This window comes from Salmo trutta, chromosome 28 (genome assembly GCF_901001165.1).
Source record: "Salmo trutta chromosome 28, fSalTru1.1, whole genome shotgun sequence".
Lineage (NCBI taxonomy): Eukaryota > Metazoa > Chordata > Actinopteri > Salmoniformes > Salmonidae > Salmo > Salmo trutta.
In genome coordinates, this window is record NC_042984.1 from 45,166,472 (window position 1) to 45,189,049 (window position 22,578).

Here is a 22,578-nt window from a genome sequence, read left to right on the forward strand (position 1 = left end):
TCTTCTGAAACTCGTCAATCTATTCTTGTTCTGAGAAAGGAAGGCTATTCCATGTGAGAAATTGCCAAGAAACTGAAGACCTCATACAACTGTGTACTAGCTGTGTACTACTCCCTTCACAGGAGTGGGAGGCCCCGGTGCACAACTGAGCAAGAGGACAAGTACATTAGAGTGTCTAGTTTGAGAAACAAACGCCTCACAAGTCCTTAACTGGCAGCTTCATTAAATAGTATGCGCAAAACACCAGTCTCAACGTCAACAGTGAAGAGGTGACTCCGGGATGCTGGCCTTCTAGGCAGAGTTGCAAAGAAAAAGCCATATCTCAGACTGGCCAATAAAAAGAAAAGATTAAGACACTGAACAGAGGAACTCTGCCTAGAAGGCCAGCATCCCGGAGTCATCTCTTCACTGGTGTTTTGCGGGTACTATTTAATGAAGCTGACAATATATGATCATATATTTTAAAATGTATGTCACATTTTTATATATAAGGCCACATATGGCCATATACTACTTTTCCATGGATTGTAGGTAGGCCCACATTATTTTAGCCATGCAGGTCCCATTTTGTACATGTGTAAAAACCTTCCAATCAAATTCAATCAAATGTATTTCTAAAGCCCTTTTTACATCAGCGTATGTCAAAGTGCTAATCATAAACCCAACCTAAAACCCAAACAGCAAGCAATACAGAAGTAGAAGCACAGTGGCTAGGATAAACTCCCTAGAAAGGTAGGAACCTAGGAAGAAACCTAGAGAGAAACCAGGCTCTGAGGGGTGGCCAGTCCTCTTCTGGCTGTGCCGGTCGGAGATTACAAGAGTACAATGAACCATAACCCTAACTCATAACGTTACTACTCTACATGAATCTGCAGGTAGCTAACCAACCAGATTCAATGTTAGTTAGCTAGCTAATATTAGGCTATAACTAGCAATGCAAATGGCTCTGAGACACTACACAGATCATACACTAGCGAGCCAGCCAGCTAATGTTAACATTTAGCTAGATAGCTAACAGTATTCTTTAACTTGAAATGAAAATGACTTTCTGACATAATTAGAAACATGTAATATCTGAAAATGTAGCTAGGTAGACTATTTTACCTGTATACATGGTTGGAAACTTCTCCCTCTCTGTTACGGATGCCATGGTTGCCCTTAGTTTGAAGATGTAATCTGGGGGGCAGGTGTTTTATACAATAGCCTACTGTGTTCTCTTTTTGACTCCCTCTGCACTCCCTCTGCATATTTGCAATCTCCTTAGCTATCATACTCTAATTCCACTGAGTATTCCACTGATTTCAAAACACGGTTCTCCAGAAAGTGGAGAGCAACCCTTATGCAGTTCTACTACGTGATACCTTTCAAAAAAAGCTGTGTTAGAAAGTTTACCTACACATACTAACCAGCTCATGTTATAGACAGAAGCCTGCTACATGGCAGACCAATCCTAACTCATCTCTCAGCATCTCCAGCCCACCCATTATCTCAGCCAATCATGGCTAGTGGAAAGGCCCCTGCCTTTTTACGTGGCTAAACCAACTAGGCTCCTAATTTAACAATTGTATTAATATTTACAGATGGCATACAAGTTTGTTACTAAGGCACATGAAAGTTCACATGTTCCAGAAGGCATTTCTGCCAAAAAAAGTTCAAATGGCTCTCCTGTGAAGTAGTGACTATCGACATACACCTAGTTTCCTGAAACGTGTCACAAATTATTAGGGTGAGGCAAATGGGCTAGTAACAGCTTACTACTGTTAGTTTATACTCTGTTAATTTAGAACCTAACGGATAAATTGTCAAAGTTAAAACCATGTGTCTCAAACAGCTGCAAAGACGAAGACATGTTTCCACAAGTACCATATTTATACCCTCCACTGTGCGGAGTCTGCTCCTTTTCTCTAAACACTACATCTTTGTTGCCATGCAGGAAGTTAAGTGATGTGGGTAATAAACTGTTCCTTCTCCCTACATGTGACCTGACCTCGGCCCACATTCCTCACTAATCCACAGCTATCCACCCTTATCAGTGACCGCAACCATGTGATTGCCTTTTCCCTTACTTAGTAACTTTCCAGGCCCCTGGCTCTTATCCAACCTCCATTTACCCCACCATATACATTCCTCATACATTAACTTATAGTATAGCAAGTATTTCAAACTAGAACCCAACACTACACAACATACACTTAGTATTAATTTCTTAGCTACAGTATACATATCTCCCTGGCATATTACATAATTTATGCAGCAGCATACTAGACATTTTTGGACTCAACTTGTTGTGCTGTGCTCACTTGAACAGGAAGGTAGCATGGCGGTCCTTGTGGGCAAATTTGGTCATCAAACTTTGTCATCAAAGTCTGTCATTCTCTGGATTTATGGTGCTTTCAAGACAACTGGGAACTCAGAAAAAAACAAGGTTGAATCATGACGTCAGTGATCTTCAGGTCGGAGCAAAAGTCTTGCTGGATTGACAGCATGGCCAATGTATTCAACCTTTTCTGGCCAATGTTTATCCTTATAAGCTTGGAAAAGAGACCCTCAAACCTAGACTTGGACCACATACCCACTCCACTGAATAGCAAGCTAGTGATTGCTATGCATCACTTTCAGTTATCCACCGATTCCTTCCAAACCACTCATTGTTAAATTTGCGATTTTCAACTTGTTGTGTAATGTTTATGGCCAATGGCCGATGAGCACTGATATGTTTTATCTATAATTTATCTTTGTATGACAAGGATTTAAAAGGATTTGCCAGTAGATTGTCGATGTGATTCATGATGATGACTGCCTGCTAATATTTTAAAAGTATGTTGACATGATCAATCCAAGCAAAGCTACGGTAGATATAACATGATTTGATGTCACGCTCTGACCTAGGAGAGCTGTGTTTTCTCTGTTTAGTTAGGTCAGGGTGTGATAGGTGGGTGGGCATTCTATGTTTTGTTTTTCTATGTTTTGGCCGGGTATGTCCAATCAGAGGCAGCTGTCTATCGTTGTCTCTGATTGGAAGCCATACTTAGGCAGCCTGTTTTCCCTTTGTTTTCGTGGGTAGTTGTTTTCTGTTTCATTTAAGTACCTGACAGAACTGTCGGCTGTCATTTTGTTTATTTTGTAAAGTGTTCGATTTTTCATTAAACTTCAAGATGAGCGCTCAACACGCTGCGCCTTGGTCCCCTTTATATGACGCCCGTTACATTTGATGTATTTTATCAGTGGCCAATGACCTTGAGCCTTCTTGGATGGGCACTTCTAATGTAACTCTATGGCTGCACCCAAGGGGCTCTCCCCGTAGATTTTGCGGTGACATAGTGAGTGACAGAGCACTGAGCCAATCACGGCGCAACTAGAGAACATTACCAACCCCTACGCTCCGTATTTTCCACTGGCTGCCACACCACCACAGAAAGCACTGAGCGAGGCTGAAACACCTGCATTTTGGAGCTGCCTTACTCAAGAAATCAAAAAAGAGACCATGTTTGTATGCAGCTTTATTAAGTCAATCATTTTTTACATTGTTTGCAAACTGATATTATTTTATTTTATCTTTATTTAACTAGGCAAGTCAGTTAAGAACAAATTCTTTTTTACAATGACAGCCTACCGGGGAACAGTAACTGCCTTGTTCAGGGGCAGAACGACAGATTTGTACCTTCTTGTCACGTCCTGACCAGTAAAAGGGGTAATTTGTTATTGTAGTTTGGTCAGGACGTGGCAGGGGGTATTTGTTTTATGTGGTTCGGGCTGGTTGTGTTAGTAGTTGGGTGTTTGATTTATTATTCCGGGTTTTGGGCACTGTTCTTTGTTAATGTATTTCTATGTTTAGTCTAGTCATTTGTATTTCTATGTTTAGGTAATTGGGGGTTGGACTCTCAATTGGAGGCAGGTGTTTTCTAGTTGCCTCTGATTGAGGGTCCTATAAATAGGTATGTGTTTGTGTTAGTATTTTGTGGGAGATTGTTCTTGTTTAGCTATGTGTGCCTGACAAGACTGTCAAAGTTCGTTTTGTGTTTTGTATACGTTTTTTGGTGTTTTTCCTTCTTCACATAAATAAAAGAAGATGAGTGTACATTTTCCCGCTGCGTCTTGGTCTCAACCCTACGACAACCGAGACACTTCTCAGCTTGAAGATTCAACCAGCAAACTTTCGGTTATTGGCCCAACACTCTAACCACTAGGCTACCTGCCGCGTATTAATGTATTAGGCTCTACCCACCTGCCCCGAATGATGGGTCGCCACTGTCGGTTTCTTATCTTCAAAATCCAAGCCCTCCCTTAGTCCTACTATAGCAAAGGCTGATTCAATAGCAATGTGTTTATTTTTTTTCCTGGTAATTACGTTTATTTATTGTTGTTGTTAATAAAAAAAAACAGATTGCTTGTTTTCCGTTTAATTTTATTACAACCAATCTTATTAGAATGATTCACCTTCCTGGTTTTATGTGTACAACGTCTGTGGGCATGCAATGCAACTTCTAGAGATCTGATCTGTAAAATGGTTCCGATTATGTTCATAAAACATTGGCCTATTTGGGAGCAGTATAACGGTGAGTAGACATTCTCCCTTTTGCTATATATTTGATCTTTGTCCAGCAACTGTGAAAAGTTTGGATGTGCGTAAAACCCTCCATAGTCTGCGTTGTTTTAATATGATATGCCCACGGGGAGAAATTATGGTACCTGTAAGTGTGACAGAGCCTATTTAAAACAAATTGTTGTTTAGATGTATTTGTTTTCTTTTTAGGCCTTATCAATAATGAGTTAAATATTGTATATTGACAATGTTTGCATGTCCATGCTCAGCCATAATGCAGCTTACAGTAGGCCTAGCCCTTATATCAGTGTGAATGCTATTGAAGACATGCAGTTACTTAGAACACACACAAGGTAAATTGGATCAATATAACTATTTATTATTTATTTATTTATCCATTTAGCAAGCTATAACGGACTAACATTGGAATTAGAGTTGATTCCAAGGCAATACATAAAAGACCGTAAATACACAACAGTTTATTCATCAAAACCCAAATCTGAATTTAAACCTAACCTTAACCTTAACCACACTCCTAACCTTAATGCCTATCGTTAACCTTAAATAAAGATCAAAAAGCAAAAAAATTGTAATAATAATTGAACAATTTTCACAATTTTGACTTTGCAGCTGGCCTATCTAAGGCTCAGTTCTGCCTCCAGGACAAGACTCAAGACAATAAACGTCAACATGCCTCCAATCTGTCCCCTATAAAAATTGATGGGGCAGTATAACACATAGGAGTTCAATTGGTAGAGAATTCTTACTCACCGGTGCAACAAATATAGCCTCTTACAAGGCATGCCTCAAAATATGTTAATGAACCAGAAACAACAACACCATACACCCACTAGTGGTCAAAAGGTTTTTGGCGCTCTAAAGATATGGTACGGTACTGTATTCTGTGGGGTGGAATTACAGTACCATTCGAAATACAGTAATTATTTGCCCCCCCCCTCCCCCCGCCCCAACATTTTCCCGCAAAGCACCATCATTTACAGTATGCTGTAGTAAAATGTTTCAGAGCATTTCACCGTTGATAATAACCCAACTGACCTTATAATTTACAGTTTTCCGTCACAGTGTAGAGCAGTTCCCTTCAATAACAGCCCTTACAGAAGTTCGTACAAAAGTACAATATTGTCCTGAACACAATGAACACATGTAAACCAAAATGACAGACATTTTATTAGATGTGCTAGTGTTCATTGTCAGCATTTTTCACATTGGGTTATGGAGACTACACTGATCTGACAACCAGACAGGTTATTCTACCCTGACACACAGACCTGGAGTCAGTTTATTTCCTACCCTCATCTCTATTAAGGTTGGTCTGCCCTAACACACACAGACCCGGAGTCAGTTAACCTGTTGGGGATAGGGGGCAGTATTTGCACGGCTGGATAAAAAACGTACCCGATTTAATCTGGTTACTATTCCTGCCCAGAAACTAGAATATGCATATAATTATTAGCTTTGGATAGAAAACACCCTAAAGTTTCTAAAACTGTTTGAATGGTGTCTGTGAGTATAACAGAACTCATATGGCAGGCAAAAACCTGAGAAGATTCCAAACAGGAAATACCCTCTCTGACCATTCCTTGGGCTTCTTGCCTCTGTTTATTGAACATTTAGGATCTTTGCTATATGGATGACTCATAGTGAAGACTGGGTTCGTGCAGATAACCAACAATTTACGACGTTTGGAATGAGACTGACGAGGTAAAGAATACGTCATTAATCAGAAGACTAAGTGATCAGATATTAAAATATCTGAAAGTTATATTAGGAAAATTATAACTTTGTAATCTGAATATTTTCCTTGGTGCCCCGACTTCCTAGTTAATTACAGTTACATGATTAATCAGGTTAATCGCATAATAATAATTACAGAGAGTTATTTGATAAATTTGTCTTCAGTTTTAATGATGCCAAAGACACGACACTTCCATCAGAGTAATTGCTTTTAAGTTAATGGACATTTGAGGACAAAAAGGGAGATTGTTGGAAGGGCTGCCTGGCTCTTGAAGAATATGACTTATAAATGCCTCATGAGCTTAGTTCAACTGTCGTACACCATCAGAACCCAAAATATAAGATTGTTTCCAGTGTTGGGGACGCTATACTCTGAAAGTATAGTTTACGAAGCTACCAATTACTTTGAACTGGAAGAAGTTAATTAAGCTACACTAAAGCTACCCTTAAACCATTAAGAAAAGTATAGTTTACTTAACTAAAGTTACTTTGAAACAATAATTCACTACATCCAAACTACTTTGTGAAAACATTGATAAATTATAATATGTACATCTGTCATGCCCTGACCTTAGAGATCCTTTTTATTCTCTATTTTTGTTAGGTCATGGTGTGACTAGGGTGGGTACTCTAGTTTTGTATTTATATGTTGGCCTGATATGGTTCCCAATCAGAGGCAGCTGTATCTCGTTGTCTCTGATTGGGGATCATATTTAGGCAGCTTTTTCCCCCCTGTTGTTTGTGGGATCTTATTTTGAGTCAGTGCATGTAGCACCTCTGTTGTCACGGTTTGTTGGTTGTTTCTTCTTTTTTTTGGTTGTAAGTTTCACTAAAATAACATGTGGAACTCAGAGCACGCTGCGCCTTGGCCCTTCTCTACACACAGGTGTGACAACATCTGAAATGTCATACGCTGCAAATTGCAAGAATAGATCACTTTGGGGACAATACAGATAGATGTATAATCTTAATTTGAGCCAGTTTGCTACAGCAGGAAAATAATCCTGCAGCAACAGAAAATGTGAACAACTGTGGATTATAATTAATTAACATTTTTGTTTAACAGAATGTGTAATTTAGCCTATTAAACAAAACAACTAAGTGTCAAGTGAGAATTAGGCAGGTCTGATGCCGAAAAAGATAGAAAATGATTGACTACTTCACTCATATTTTATTTTTGGTTTGCAAAAAAAGTAGTGTGTAGTCTCAGTAGTTAGCTACACTAACAGACGGCAAAAAAAGTAAACCTCTACAGGATCAGTGTGTCCCCCGCGGGACGGTTGAGCTAACGTAGGCTAATGTGATTAGCATGAGGTTGTAAGTAACAAGAACATTTCCCAGGACAGACATTTCTGATATGGGCAGAAAGCTTAAATTTTTGCTAATCTAACTGCACTGTCTAATTTACAGTAGCTATTACAGTGAAATAATACCATGCTATTGTTTGAGGAGAGTGCAATACTTAAATGTATTAATAAACCAATTAGGCACATTTGGGCTGTCTTGATACAACATTTTGAACAGAAATGCAATGGTTCATTGGATCAGCCTAAAACTTTGCACATACACTGTTGCCATCTAGTGGCCAAAATCTAAATTAAAGCTGGTCTGGAATAGTACACCATGGCCTTTCTCTTGCATTTCAAACATGGTACAAAAAAAATAATGTTTTTTTTTCTTTGTATTATCTTTTACCAGATCTATTGTGTTATTTTCTCCTACATTCCTTTCACATTTCCACAGACGTCAAAGTTTTTCCTTTCAAATGGTACCAAGAATATGCATATCCTTGCTTCAGGGCCTGAGTTACAGGCAGTTATATTTGGGTATGTCATTTTAGGCAAATGTATCCTTATGAGGTTATTAAGAGGTTTTAACTAGTGAAAACACCTCCTAGATTTGAATTGAGTTCACCTTCCACCAAGCTACTGCAAAATGTAGTTAAATTACTAGTTAAACTACATGTACTGTAGTTCACTACTCCCCAACACTGCTTGTTTTTCTCAAGTTTGTCAACAAAGTAAATGTAAACAAACATTATATAGGCTTAAAACATGTATATGTTTTATATCAAAATTGTCACTTTACTATCAGGCCTTTTCTTTCTTAATTCCTCTGAGTCTCCCTTCCTCTGACTGTCTATTTCTATCCATCATTCTGAGAAACAGGGGAGGGGGAAATTGATTTGGATCAGCGCGCTTGGCAATAGACCACCTCAGTATTGGCTCCATGGCTAAATCACAGCTCCCATCTTTAACAGTTTGAGACATCTGTTGTTGAGTTACTGTTACTGCACTATGTGCTGCACGTTCCACAGATGTCCCACATTTTATCAGATTTTCCATAAATATGGAATCAAATTCAACTCTGGTTTAGTCACAGATACTGTACATGTTTGATTTATAATTACGCCTTACAATAACACATTTGTTTTATTAGCATTTACAGACTCAACCTCAATTTATATGAAAACATTTATATTTTGTGGTGCTGGGGCCATGACACATTGAACTAAGATATTGAGTGCAGGTTTAACATTGAGAGTACATTTTTATAGATAATTATTGCAGGGGAAATAAAGGTTGAGTATTTATAAGAGCAGAAAGTGAATGATGGAAGGACTGAGAGTGTATAAAGGCTGGGCCTTTCCACTCTCCCACTCTCTCTGTTCCCCTCTCCTCCTCAACCTCCTCTCTCTGCCCCCCTCATTATGGAGAGATGTACCAGGCATGATTTATGGAGACAATCAGCATCACAGATGGAGGAACAGTGGTGGAGGGTCATGAGGAGAAAAATATAGTGTAGGGTCGATGGCGGCAGGTTGGTTGAATGAATGTCATCATAATCCAACAGCACTGGTCATTTGTACAGGTTTTGCAATCAGCAGCAGTGATTCAGAAGGAGAACAAGAATCAGCCCTAGATTGCCCTGATCCTGCCCTGCAGGTTTCTATATTCCCCCTACGCAATCAGGCATAACCCAGCAGGACAAAACAGGTTAATGTTGATAGAATAGGAACTCCACCAGTGGACCCTGCATTCCCCTTTACTTTCTGTGCCAGATATAATTATGCATCAGAGGAGACAACCTTGCCTTGACACACTACTGTCACACATTTTCAAAAAGGAATGCAGCTGTCATTCACTGACTACCTCACCATACGACCATTTTCCACTACCTCCCCATCCAGAATGTATACTATAAAATCTAAGTATGTAAACGTCTTCCCAGACATTCCCCTTCCTTCTCTCTCGTTCTTTCATCCCCCTCTCCCTGCCTCCTTCATCCCCCTCTCCTAAGGATAGCAGTGTTAGAGCCCTGGTAAATGCTCTTGTAATTTTAATCATAGGCAGTCTGCAGTGTTGTGATTGGCTCAGAGCTGATGACTCACTCTTCAACAGGCTGGGGAGGAGAAGGGGTGAGAGGAAATGGAGAAGAGGTGGGAGTAGCTCTCTCTCTCTCTCTCTCTCTCTCTCTCTCTCTCTGTCACTGTCTCTCTCGGTGAGAGCCTGCTTGCCTAGCTCTCAGTAGTGCTCAAAGAAATCTCATAACACACACACATGCCATTTATGTAGATGATGCCAACCCAAACTGAAGGTACCGATCTGTTGTGGTGCTCCCTTGCTACCTTTGCCTCTGAGCAGCCATGATGAGAGACACAGAGCCTGGAGGGAAATGAAAGAGAGAGAATAACAGAGCGAGGGAGAGAGTGAGGGAGAGAGAGCTTTCAGCCTCCAGTCTTGCCTCTCCTCTGTCTGCTGCTGCTCCTGCTGCTGCTGCTTCGTTTCAGCCAGAGCCAGAGACTGAGCTGGTGTTTTTCTCAGTTATCTACAGATAGACAGACCAGTGAGTTGTGAACAGTACAGTACTTCTGTCACACCACTGCCATGACTCTACTGATGTGAGTCAGAAGAGAGAGTTCCCCCTGTCCACCACCTCTCTACGGCTATAGCGCCGGAACCCTGCAACCACAGGCAGATAGCCACAGAGGTGAGTCCGTCTGCTTTTCTGTTGTCATTTTGAAGAGAGAGTGAGAGAAACAGAGAGCGAGAAAGAGAGAGATTTGAATATGCAGTAATGAACTGTCTTTTGAATAATTGTTTTATAGTTATGTCAATAAAACATATCCATTGAATTGAGAGAGAGAATGAAAGAAAGAGAGGGAAATAGTTGGCGTGTTTTGGTTCACAGCTTAATATGCTCATTAACGTGAATAATCAATCTCTGGTATTGATATATGAGTCCCTATTGATCTGTTTTGGTTGTTTTCATTAGTCTTGGGTGATAGAATGTGATGCATTGTTTGCTTGGTGTGTTAGATGACTCAGAAAGATGTAACACTGATGGGTTTATAATAACACTGAACAGATGATATTACCAAAAGAATGTGTGTAAAGTGTTATGAGTTCCGACAGCATTCTTTAGGTGTGTTATGAACTGGCACAGACTGTGTGTGTGTGTGTGTGTGTGTGTATGTGTGTGTGTGTGTGTGTGTGTGTGTGTGTGTGTGTGTGTGTGTGTGTGTGTGTGTGTGTGTGTGTGTGTGTGTGTGTGTGTGTGTGTGTGTGTGTGTGTGCGTGCGTCTGTGCGTCTGTGTGTATGTGTGCGAACGCACGTGTGTGTGCTTGTGCCTGTGCGCTCTAGTGAGAGAGAAAGAAAGAGGTAGTGAAAAAGAGCGAGAGGGAGAGTGGGTGGAGGAACACAGCAGCAGCATTACTGTTTTCTGTCTTAGCTCAGGAGCCATGAAACATGAACATGCCAGTGTCTTTTCAGCTGTCCCCCTGGCTCTCAGTGTGACTGTGGGTATATTGTCTCCTCTGTACTTTATGAAGACTGATCCATCCCTTCGGACTGAGCTCTATGGGCAGGGGTAGAGCAGGGAGAGCTACACTACAGTAATCTTATTGCCCGTGACAGAGTTGATAACTGCCTCCTTTTCCTATTGGCAGCTCCAGACTGTTATCTAAGCCATAAAATGGCATTCCAAGCCAGCAAGGGGAAAGGGTTCAGTGACAGTGATCTCTACTGTTTTAGTACTAACCACTTGTAGATGCTTCTGGGGGGTTTTCCTGCTGCAGCTTTTTCTGTTAGGTAGTGTCTATTGCTATTGATAGGCTCTGACTGTTTTTCAATATATAATAGATCATTTATTCAGTTTAAAATACCTCCATGTTAGTGTGTAAACACATAGAGGCCATTTCTATTTCCTTCGTCAGTTACTGTAAAATAACGGAGGAAAAGACTGTTGGGCAGAAATAGTGAGGAATGCTGTTTCATGGCAAATTCATGTATAGAACAAGGACAACTGCAGCTTCCAAGCATGCCTTCCTGAGAATCCTATTTCAGTGTTCTTGTCATATGGCAGAGGTCTGGATAATACGTTGGGAATCCATGACAACGTATTGTTTTCTAAGTTGTTGTGGTGAGAATATCCTCCATGTTGGTTTTCTAACACTTGTGGATGCTACTGCTGCCTCAGTCTCTTCCACTACTGTCAGTCAGTCAGTCAGTCAGTCAGTCAGTCAGTCAGTCAGTCAGTCAGTCAGTCAGTCAGTCAGTCAGTGATATACAGAGAGATGCGTAAGCTCCCTACTGACACTTTCACATCCCTTTACCCCTCCTCCCTCCGTCCCTCCATCTCTCTCCAACTGTGACTGAAGTGCTGTCTCTCCACTTTTACAGAACCGACCCCCCCCCTTCTCCCGCCAGCTCTGTCGCCACAGAAACAGATGATTCTGGAAGGGTGGTGGTTGGAAACAGAAACAGAGCTCCTGAATGCTCTGCCTCATGCAGCACTGTGCTCTAGTTATCTGTATTGCCTGTGTGAATCTGAGTTGCCTGAGGCTCAGATGGTTCCGTTGGTTAGTGACTGGTGCTGGCAACACCAAGGTTGTGGATTCATTTCCCGCATGGGTCACTGTTGGTTACTGAATCTGTGTGTTCACTGTGTGCTATGGATGAAAGGGTCTGCTCAATGACCATGTCATGACTGGTATGGTGATGTGGCTAATTTAACATTGGAGCTGGAGGGTTATAGGCTTGTTTATGCTTAAACACACATGACACAGACACAAAGGATACCGTGTGTGTGTGTGGAGCTCATTAATAATGTAATGTAGCATTACTAAGCCAATTAATAATGGATGTTGCTCAATCTTTCTCTCCTGCGTTCAATAGGATCCTCAGTGTGAATGATATATTAAACTTATTGAACCTTTATTAACTAGGCAAGTCAGATCAGAACAAATTCTTATTTACAATGACGGCCTACCCTGGCCAAACCCAGATGACGCTGGGCCAATTGTGCGCCGCCCTATGGGACTCCAATCCTGGTCGGTTATGATACTGCTTGGAATCGAACCAGGGTCAGTAGTGACCCCTCTAGCCTTAGACCCCTGCGCCACTCGGGAGCCCCATGATGAAGACATGTGGATCCAGTTATCACAAAGACCATAATGCAGATGTTGTGAAGCTATGTGCGAAGCTACGCCATGCTAATGTGTACATGGTGTAATGGATACATCTCTAAGTGTTTTCCACACCTGGATTGCTCAACATTTTCCAATAATTTTTTTCAAGATTCTTCAAGCTCTGTCAAATTGGTTGTTGATCATTGCTAGACAACCATTTTCAGGTCTGCCAAATATTTTCAAGTAGATTTAAGTCAAAACAGTAACTTGGCCACTCCAGTGTAGATTTGGCCTGTTTTAGGTTATTGTCCAGCTGAAAGGTGAATTAATCTCCCAGTGTCTCTGGAAAGCAGACCGAACCAGGTTTTCCTCTAGTATTTAGCCTGTGCTTAGCTCCATTCTGTTTATTATTTTATCCTGAAAAACTCCCCAGTCCTTAACAATTACAATCACACCCATAACATGATGCATCCACCACTATGCTTGAAAATATAAAGAGTGGTACTCAGTGATGTGTTGTATTGGATTTGCCCCAAACATAAAACTTTGTAATGACAAAAAGTCAGTTAATTGCTTTGCCAATTTTTTTGCAGTATTACTTTAGTGCGTTGTTGCAAACAGGATGCATGTTTGGAACATTTTTATTCTGTACAGACCTCTGGGCTTCCTTCTGTTTACTATGTCAATTAGGTTAGTTTTTCTCCTATCACAGCCATTAAACTCTGTAACTGTTTTAAAGTCATCATTGGCCTCATGGTGAAGCGCCTGTATCTTTGTTGTGACTGGGTGTATTGATACCCCATCCAAAGTGTAATTAATAACTTCACCATGCTTAAAGGGATATTCAATGTCTGCTTTTTTTATATATCTTACAATAGGTACCCTTTGCGAGGAATCGGAAAACCTCCCTGGTCTTTGTGGTTGAATCTGTGATTGAAAGGCACTACTCGACTGAGGGACCTTACAGATAATTGTATGTGTGGGCTACAGAGATGAGGCAGTCATTAAAAAATTATGTTCAAACACCATTATTGCACACATAGTGAGTCCATGCAACTTATTATGTGACTTGTTAAGCACATTTTTACTCCTGAACTTATTTAGCCTTGCCATAACAAAGGAGGAATACTTTTTGACCCAAGACATTTCAACTTTTCAGTTTTAATTCATTTGTAAACATTTCTAAAAGCATTATTCCACTTTGACATTATGGGGTATTGTGTGTAGGCCAGTGACACATTTTTTTTAATTTAATCAATTTGAAATTCAGGCTGTAACACAGAAAATGTGGAAAAAGTCAAGGGGTGTGAATACTTTCTGAAGGCGCTCTAAACCCAGGTCTGGACCACACGCATGCAAAATAACCCTGTCAGAGTTAAGTCACATACACACACTGTGTTTTTACGATATATATGTACGTAGGTTCTCCAGATGGTTTGAGCAAGAAGTGTGTTGTGTTATTGATTCATCACAATTCAAAACATGAACATCCGTCAAACCTTTGCAGGTGCACGATACATGAAAAAAGAAGGATGCCAGCACACTGTCTGCATACAGAACTCCCAAAGTAATATCTATGTGAGTGTGGGTATTCATCTTTCTATAATGATGAATCACATGGTCACACTGTTGCTAGTGCTGACAGTGACTCATCCCTATGGCTTTAGGTTAATATAAACCCTTCTTAAACGAACGTCATGAAAAGATCTCTGGAATGAGTTTGTGGTCCCATGGAAACATCTGCTCACTGAGTGCTGTCACTGTCACTGAACCACAACACGGTCAATCTCACACAGGACCCCATGAGACTGCCTTTTGAGAGTCTCTGATTATATTAGGATGGAAATGTACACTTAGGCAGGAGATACTGTGGGAGATCCACACCCATCTAGGTTGTTTTCCTCCTTGGAAAATATTTATTGGATCCTTGCCTGCTGTGAGGTATTACGTCATTGATCCCCCAATGTGTGATTTCCTTTTTTATCTGGCCAGCAATATTATTAGAACTATACTCTGTGGAGACTGGAGTCTTTCTATTCATTCAGTGGCCCACTTTACATAACATGGGTAAGAACATGTAGCCTGACTGTCCATCCACATTTCTCAGGCCAAATGCCACGCTCACTAGCATTTCTTCTCCACGAAGAGTCTGGGTTTGTTTTCCTCCCCGACGTCCAATAGAACACAAACTTATTCTAACCATTCTGATTGGTCCTAGCAACCGATAGGTTGTGCCAGAGCCAGCCTACATAAATCTTGTAATTGGCCTTGAAACTCTGATTGGTTAAAGATGATCCAATCGCTGATTAATTTGTTTTGTACAACGCCCCTCAATTTGACATTAGCAGCAACAACTTCTAGGAAGATAGTTTGGGACAATATATGCAGCAGTATATGCAGCAATCGATAGAGCAGCGGAATTCAATTCAGGATGATTCGTCAACCCCTTACCAAAAATACACAGGTAAAATTTGAAGTTATCACATTTAAGCTCACATTTTTTTAACATCCCGAGGACCAGGAGCGGGCCGGTCGCTTTTGCTGAGGCGTGGGAACCTGTAGAGCCAGCTGAGCTAGAACCGGCTGAAGCGCGGGAGCCTGTAGAGCCGGCTGAGGCGCGGGAGCGTGTGGAGCCGGCTGAGGCGCGGGAGCCTGACGAGCCGGCTGAGGCGCGGGAGCCTGCCGAGCCAACCGAGGATTGAGAACCTGTCGAGCTAGCTGAGGCATGGAAGCCTGACGAACCAGCTGAGGCACCCCCGTTTGCTTAGGCAGTGGCACTTGCACCCGACGTCACCAGTAAAAAAAATTATTAAATGTACATATTCCCTGTTGCTTCCCCTTGGTGAGGCATTATTCTGTAACGTTTACGCTGGGAGTCGGGAAGCAAGTCCTGGGAGTGCAAATGTAATAATAAATAGAACATAGTACAACATGAAACCGAAACAGAGTCAATAACGCCTGGGGAAAGAACCAAGGGGAGAGACAGATATAGGGAAGATAATCAAGGAGGTGATGGAATCCAGGTGAGTGTCTTGGGATGCAGGTGCGCGTAACGATGGTGGCAGGTGTGCATAATGAGACAACTGTCGACGTTGTCTCATTAGTAAACGTGACACAGTCTAAAGTTTGGACACACCTACGCATTCAAGGGTTTTTCTTATTTGTACTATTTTCTACATTGTAGAATAATAGTGAAGATATCAACACTATATGGAATCATGTAGTAACCAAAAAAGTGTTAAACAAACCAACTGTGCTGATGACAACTGTGCACACTCTCGGCATTTTTTCAACAAGCTTCAGCTGGAATGCTTTTCCAACAGTCTTGAAGGAGTTCCCACGTATGCTGAGCACTTGTTGGCTGCTTTTCCTTCACTCTGCGGTCCAACTCATCCCAAACCATCTCAATTGGGTTGAGGTAGGGTGATTGTGGAGGCCAGGTCCTCTGAGGTAACGCTCCATCACTCTCTTTCTTGGCGCAAATAGCCCTTACACAGCCTGGAGGTGTGTTGCGTCATTGTCCTGTTGAAAAACAAATGATAGTCCCACTAAGCGCAAACCGGATGGGATGGCGTGATGTTGCAGAATGCTGTGGTAGCCATGCTGGTTGAGTGTGCCTTGAATTCTAAATAAATAACTGACAGTGTCACCAGCAAAGCACCATCACACCTCCTCCTGAATGTTTCAAGGTGTGAACCACACATGCGGAGATCATCAGTTCACCTACACCTGCTTCTCACAAAGACATGGCGGTTGGAACCAAAAATCTCAAATTTGGACTCATCAGACCAAAGGACAGATTTCCACTGGTCTAATGTCCATTGCTCATGTTTCTTGGCCCAAGCAAGTCTCTACTTATTATTGGTGTCCTTTAGAAGTGGTTTCTTTGCAGCAATTCGACCATGAAGGTCTGATTCACGCAGTCTCCTCTGAACAGTTGATGTTGAGATGTGTCTGTTACTGAGATGTGTCTGTGAAGCATTTATTTGGGCTGAAATTTCTGAGGCTGGTAACTCTAATGCACTTATCCTCTGCAGCAGAAGTAACTCTGGGTCTTCCTTTCCTGTGGCGGTCCATCATAGCGCTTGATGGTTTTTGCGAATGCACTTGAAGAAACTTTCAAAGTTTTTGAAATTTGACTGACCTCTTATTAATGTTTTTTCTCTTTGCTTATTGGAGCTGTTCTTGCCATAATATGGACTTGGTCTTTTACCAAATAGGGCTATATTCTGTATACCACCCCTACCTTGTCACTACATAACGGATTGGCTCAAACACATTAAGAAGGAAAGACATTCCACAAATTAACTTTTAACAAGGCACACCTGTTAATTGAATTGCATTCCAGGTGACTACCTCATGAAGCTGGTTGAGAGATTGCCAGGAGTGTGCAAAGCCGTCATCAAGGCAAAGGGTGGCTACTTTGAAGAATCTAAAATCTAAAATATGTTTTGATTTGTTTAACACTTTTTTGGTTACTACATGATTCCATATGTATTATTTCATAGTCATGATATCTTCACTATTATTCTACAATGTAGAAAATAAAGAAAAACCCATGAATGAGTCGGTGTGTCCAAACATTTGACTGGTACTGTATATCGATACACAGGCAACACTCATGCAAGGACATTTCTAGTTGCTACTGTCACGTCCTGACCAGTATAGAGGATTATTTGTATTATTTGGTCAGGGCGTGGCAGAGGTATGTTTGTTTTGTATGGTGGGGGTGTTTTGTGATTAGGTTAGAGGGGTGTGTTATTTATGTGTTCCGGGGTTTTGTGGTGTATGTTTTAGTATGAGTAGGTTCTAGGTTATGTTTTCTATGTGCAGATTTGGTTGCTGGACTCTCAATTGGAGGCAGGTGTTTCTAGTTGCCTCTGATTGGGAGTCCTATAAGTAGGTGTGTGTTTTTGTTTGTCACGGGTGGGTAGTTGTGTGTTAGCACTGCTTTTGTTTAGCCTGCTACACTGTGCCTGTCGTGAGTTTTGTTTGTTGTTTTTTCCTCGTGTTCTCATTTAAAATAAATGATGATGAGCACGCAATCCGCTGCATATTGGTCCACTTTTTCCGACAGCGATTTCAACATATCTTCTGACGAAGAGGTTTGTGACAGCTACGGTATAATGCCTACCCAATGTACAGTATATTTGGGGCTATTCTTTGCACTGACGATATAATTAACAATGAATTGAATAGAATCAATTGTATTTCTGTTATTGCGATAACAAAAGGAATGGAAGAATGGATAAGATGTGGGTTGCAGTGGTATCCATCCCGCAGTGTGCAGTCATTACAGTCAGCTGTGTGATGCACAACCAGCACCAGACTCCAGACTCATACAGTAATACTGCAGACAAATCACAAGTTACAGTCACAGCACTGAGCAGAGTCATTTGAGAGAATAGGTTGAGTGTCACTTCTTCACAATCCCTTAGTGGTGTTATGATAGGAAGAATATCTGAAGAAAGAAGAGAAGATGAAGAAGGATAGAAAAAGAGGATATTGCTCCTGTGCATATTTTTTTTAATTTGCATTCCTATTTCACTCATGTTTCTCGCTTTCTGAATTCTCTCTCTATTCATGTCATTGGAATACCATTCAAAGCAGACATCCATATGTAACAATGCAAAACTATGCTGTTACCCGGAGTCGGAGCCCTGGAGTGTGGCGCTACAGTATGTCCTGATCAGTCACCCAGTCATGGTTTGAAGACACTGGCCCCTCCTCGCTACCTGAGGGGATATGTGTGGGCGGTTGTGATCCTCAGGTGGAACACAGCTGCTCTTTTTTTTTGAGTACAACTCTTTTAGCTTATTCGTTCAGTTATAGGAAAAGTGTGCCTGCAAGCATGTGTGTGTGCCCTTCAGCTTATTTAGTGTGCCATGTGACTTCTGGTACACATCCCAGCCGTGTACTCAGCTGACGTATCTGTATGTTCCTAGGAGAGCTCTGTAAATATTGTACATATTTTTATAATTGTGTTTTTTGTTGCATTTCAAAATAAAAAGAACTGGTTGTTCTTGGGTTTGGTCACTAAATCATGTGATCTTAACTCAGAGTTGCAGGATAGGGATGATGGCTTGCTAACTAGCTAGCTTTTTGTTTTATCTATTCGGATGTATCACACAAAAGACTGCATTCTGTGTCCAGAGGTAGCAAGGGAAGTTCAGGAACCGTTCAGAGAATGCTCCTAACCACTGCTAAGATGTGGTGGCTTTTCCTGAGCTTTTCAGCAGCCGTGGCATCACCCAGATGCTACATTCCTGGCGATGTCACAGTAGCACCTCCCTGAACAATCCCAGCAATCTTGGTCAGGTAGGACCTTAAATATAACCCTTTCTCCGTCTGTCTGCCCAGGTGGCTAGACCAGTGAGGTGTGGTGGTGGAGCGGGTGATAACTGTAGGGGTAAGCCAGTTTGACCAACCCAAACCGTAGAAAGCAAAATGTAAGATTTGACGGGATGAGAACAAGGAAGAAGAAAGCGGTGGTTTATGAAGAGAAAAAAACAGCGTGTGTTTCGAAAAGAGAGAGAGAGTGAGTGAGGGTGTTGCCTAGGTACCCCGCTGGTGATAAATGAGGGTGTAATGAAGGTTTCTCTCCTTCCTCACTTCCCACTCCCCTTCCTTTCTCCCCTACCTTTCCCCCACCCTCTCTCTGCCAAAACATCCCTGGCAGAGGCGCTCCTCAAACAGAGTAAAGCAGTGTGAAAGACTGATCCATCCTGACTGGGTAATACATTTATTTAAGTTAAACGAAGAGGGGGAAGACATTAGCTGCGATACTCACCACTCATGTAAAGGGATGCATTCCTCACTTAGCTGATCAAATGAATGATTATGGAATGGGCTTCGGTTATTGACTTTTCTCTCTCAACAATCCCCAGCTGGCATCTAGATTGATTTGCTCAATATGTTTGGGCCTTTAGTTTTAAATGAATTGTTCTGATGATAAATTAGGACGTTTTTCTAAATGTCTGGTCTGAAGAATGTTAACATTGCTGAGTTGTCACTGAGTTTAAATTGTGTGGTCTGTGGAATGAAATACTGCTGAAAATTGTGGTGGTTAATTTCTTTACTATCAAATGACGAGAGACAAACTTATCACACAAGTCAGAGTTATGCTTAAACTAAATCTTCATTCACTTATTAATAAGGGAGCAGGTCAAAACAACACACATATAAAGTGAATCGATTGAGTGCTCTACGTTAACCTCTCTAGGATATGTGGGACGAAATCGTCCCACCTACGTAAGAGCCAGTGGAATCCTGTGGCGCGATTATTCAAATGCCTCATAAATGCTATTACTTCAATTTCTCAAACATATGACTATTTTACACCATTTTAAAGACAAGACTCTCGTTAATCTAACCACACTGTCCGATTTCAAAAAGGCTTTACAACGAAAGCAAAACATTAGATTATGTCAGCAGAGTACCCAGCCAGACATAATCAGACACCCATTTTTTAAGCTAGCATATAATGTCACAAAAACCCAGAAGACAGCTAAATGCAGCACTAACCTTTGATGATCTTCATCAGATGACAATCCTAGGACATTATGTTATACAATACATGCATGTTTTGTTCAATCAAGTTCATATATCAAAAACCAGCTTTTTACATTAGCATGTGACGTTCAGAACTAGCATACCCCCTGCAAACCTCCGGTGAATTTACTAAATTACTCACGATAAACGTTCACAAAAAGCATAACAATTATTTTAAGAATTATAGATACAGAACTCCTCTATGCACTCGATATGTCCGATTTTAAAATAGCTTTTCGGTGAAAGCACATTTTGCAATATTCTAAGTAGATAGCCCGGCATCACAAGGCTAGCTATTTAGACACCCAGCAAGTTTAGCCTTCACCAAACTCCAATTTACTATTAGAAAAGTTTGATTACCTTTGGTGTTCTTCGTCAGAATGCACTCCCAGGACTTCTACTTCAATAACAAATGTTGGTTTGGTCCCAAATAATCCATAGTTATGTTCCAACAGCGGCGTTTTGTTCATGCGTTCAAGACACTATCCGAAGTGTAAATAAGTGTCACGCGCACGGCGCATTTCGTGACAAAAAAATTCTAAATATTTCATTACCGTACTTCGAAGCATGTCAACCGCTGTTTGAAATCAATTTTTATGACATTTTTCTCGTAAAAAAGCGATAATATTCCGACCAGGAATCTGCAATTAGGTAAACAGACGAAAGAAAATAAAGTATGGGGTCGACTCGGGCACGCGTCTAAGCCTATTGTCCTCTGATCGGCCACTTGGCAAAGGCGATAATGTGTTTCAGCCAGAGGCTGCCTCGATATCGTTCAGCTTTTTCCCGGGCTCTGAGAGCCTATGGGAGCCGTAGGAAGTGTCACGTTATAGCAAAGATCCTCAGTCTTCAATAAACAGAGCCAAGACGAAACACAACTTGTCAGACAGGCCACTTCCTGCATGGAATCTTCTCAGGTTTTGGCCTGCCATATGAGTTCTGTTATACTCACAGACACCATTCAAACAGTTTTAGAAACTTTAGGGTGTTTTCTATCCAAAGCCAATAATTATATGCATATTCTAGTTACTGGGCAGGAGTAGTAACCAGATTAAATCGGGTACGTTTTTTATCCGGCCGTGTCAATACTGCCCCCTAGCCCTAACAGGTTAATGATGGCTGGTTGACGAATCACCCTCAGATGATTCATTGAAAGTCCTGAGATACAAAGGTTTTTTACAGCAAAGATACACCCCTTTCAGTCTACATGACAAACAACAGATGTATGGAATGGGTCACAGGGTTAAGATTTGTATGAAAGATACTTACAATTCACGGCAGACAGTATCTGCTGTAAAAACAGTTCTCATTGTTTAGAGACCAAGGTCTGGCCCTCGAATCATCTCTCCCTGGTACCTCATAGAACAGAAACATTAACTCATGCTATGGAATGCAGTCTATTTAGGTTTTATCACCCAACAGACATCGTAAATCTCCTGTCAGTGGTTAAATCTCCCAGAGGACCACTTTCAGTTCACACAGACACAACAGAGCTATAAGAGCCCTCTATTCTGTTGCATAAAACAACCATTTGATGCAATACAAGTACTATAATATAATCTTGTAATTTCTCTCACAAATTTCAAAACTTTACCTTTTGGACTGGGGTAAAAAAAGAACAGAGAAAGTCAGAGTTTCTGGGTGAAATCGGATCGGCTATATTCCGGTGAAATTTGAGGTGCACGGTGTGGGTGGGAATTTCCCATGCGAGTGTGTGGATTCCTGCACACACCCACACATCCCTGAACACTTGAGTGATACAGGAATATCTGGGAGAGTAAATTCCCAATTATGCATGAATATGTTTCTGGAAATGTCCAGGCTGTGCACGTCACGTAAACCTTCAACCGCTGCATGAAATGGTCTGAATACTTACGTAAATAAGGTATTTCTGTTTATATTTTAAATACATTTGCAACAAATTCAAAAACCCTTTTTCGCTTTAAACACACAGATTTTCACAATAGTCCAATAATACCAATAAGCTCAGTAATTTCGGAAGATATCGAAATCTGTTTGGGGGAACTACAATCAAACTGATAAATGTCAAAGGTTGGAATTCCCCTTCTGCTCTCAATATGGGGTTGGGAGGCTTTTAGGTTAAGTTCAGACTTGAATCGTATGAATATGCATGATTTGAGACTGATGCATTTAAATAACTGTTCAGTGAAAATATCACTTTTAAAAGTTCATATTCTGTTAACTCATACCCAAATAATATTGCTGACTCAGATTTGCCAAAGCATAAATTGAAGAGAAAAAAAAACACTTAAACATCGAAATTGTGTCTCAAACAGACCATTTCAAAAAGGTAATTTC

At 41.0% G+C, this 22,578-nt stretch overlaps 1 protein-coding gene across 2 annotated transcripts in view; it reads left to right on the plus strand.

The window, feature by feature from the left end:
- Window positions 1-9,821: 9,821 nt before the first annotated feature.
- LOC115166330 (prickle-like protein 2) overlaps window positions 9,822-22,578 on the plus strand; it is a 94,436-nt gene continuing 81,679 nt past the window's right edge. For both annotated transcript variants that reach the window (XM_029720239.1, XM_029720240.1), the window contains exon 1: window positions 9,822-10,288. The gene's annotated coding sequence lies outside the window, so the exon portion shown is untranslated. The remainder of the gene's footprint in view (window positions 10,289-22,578) is intronic.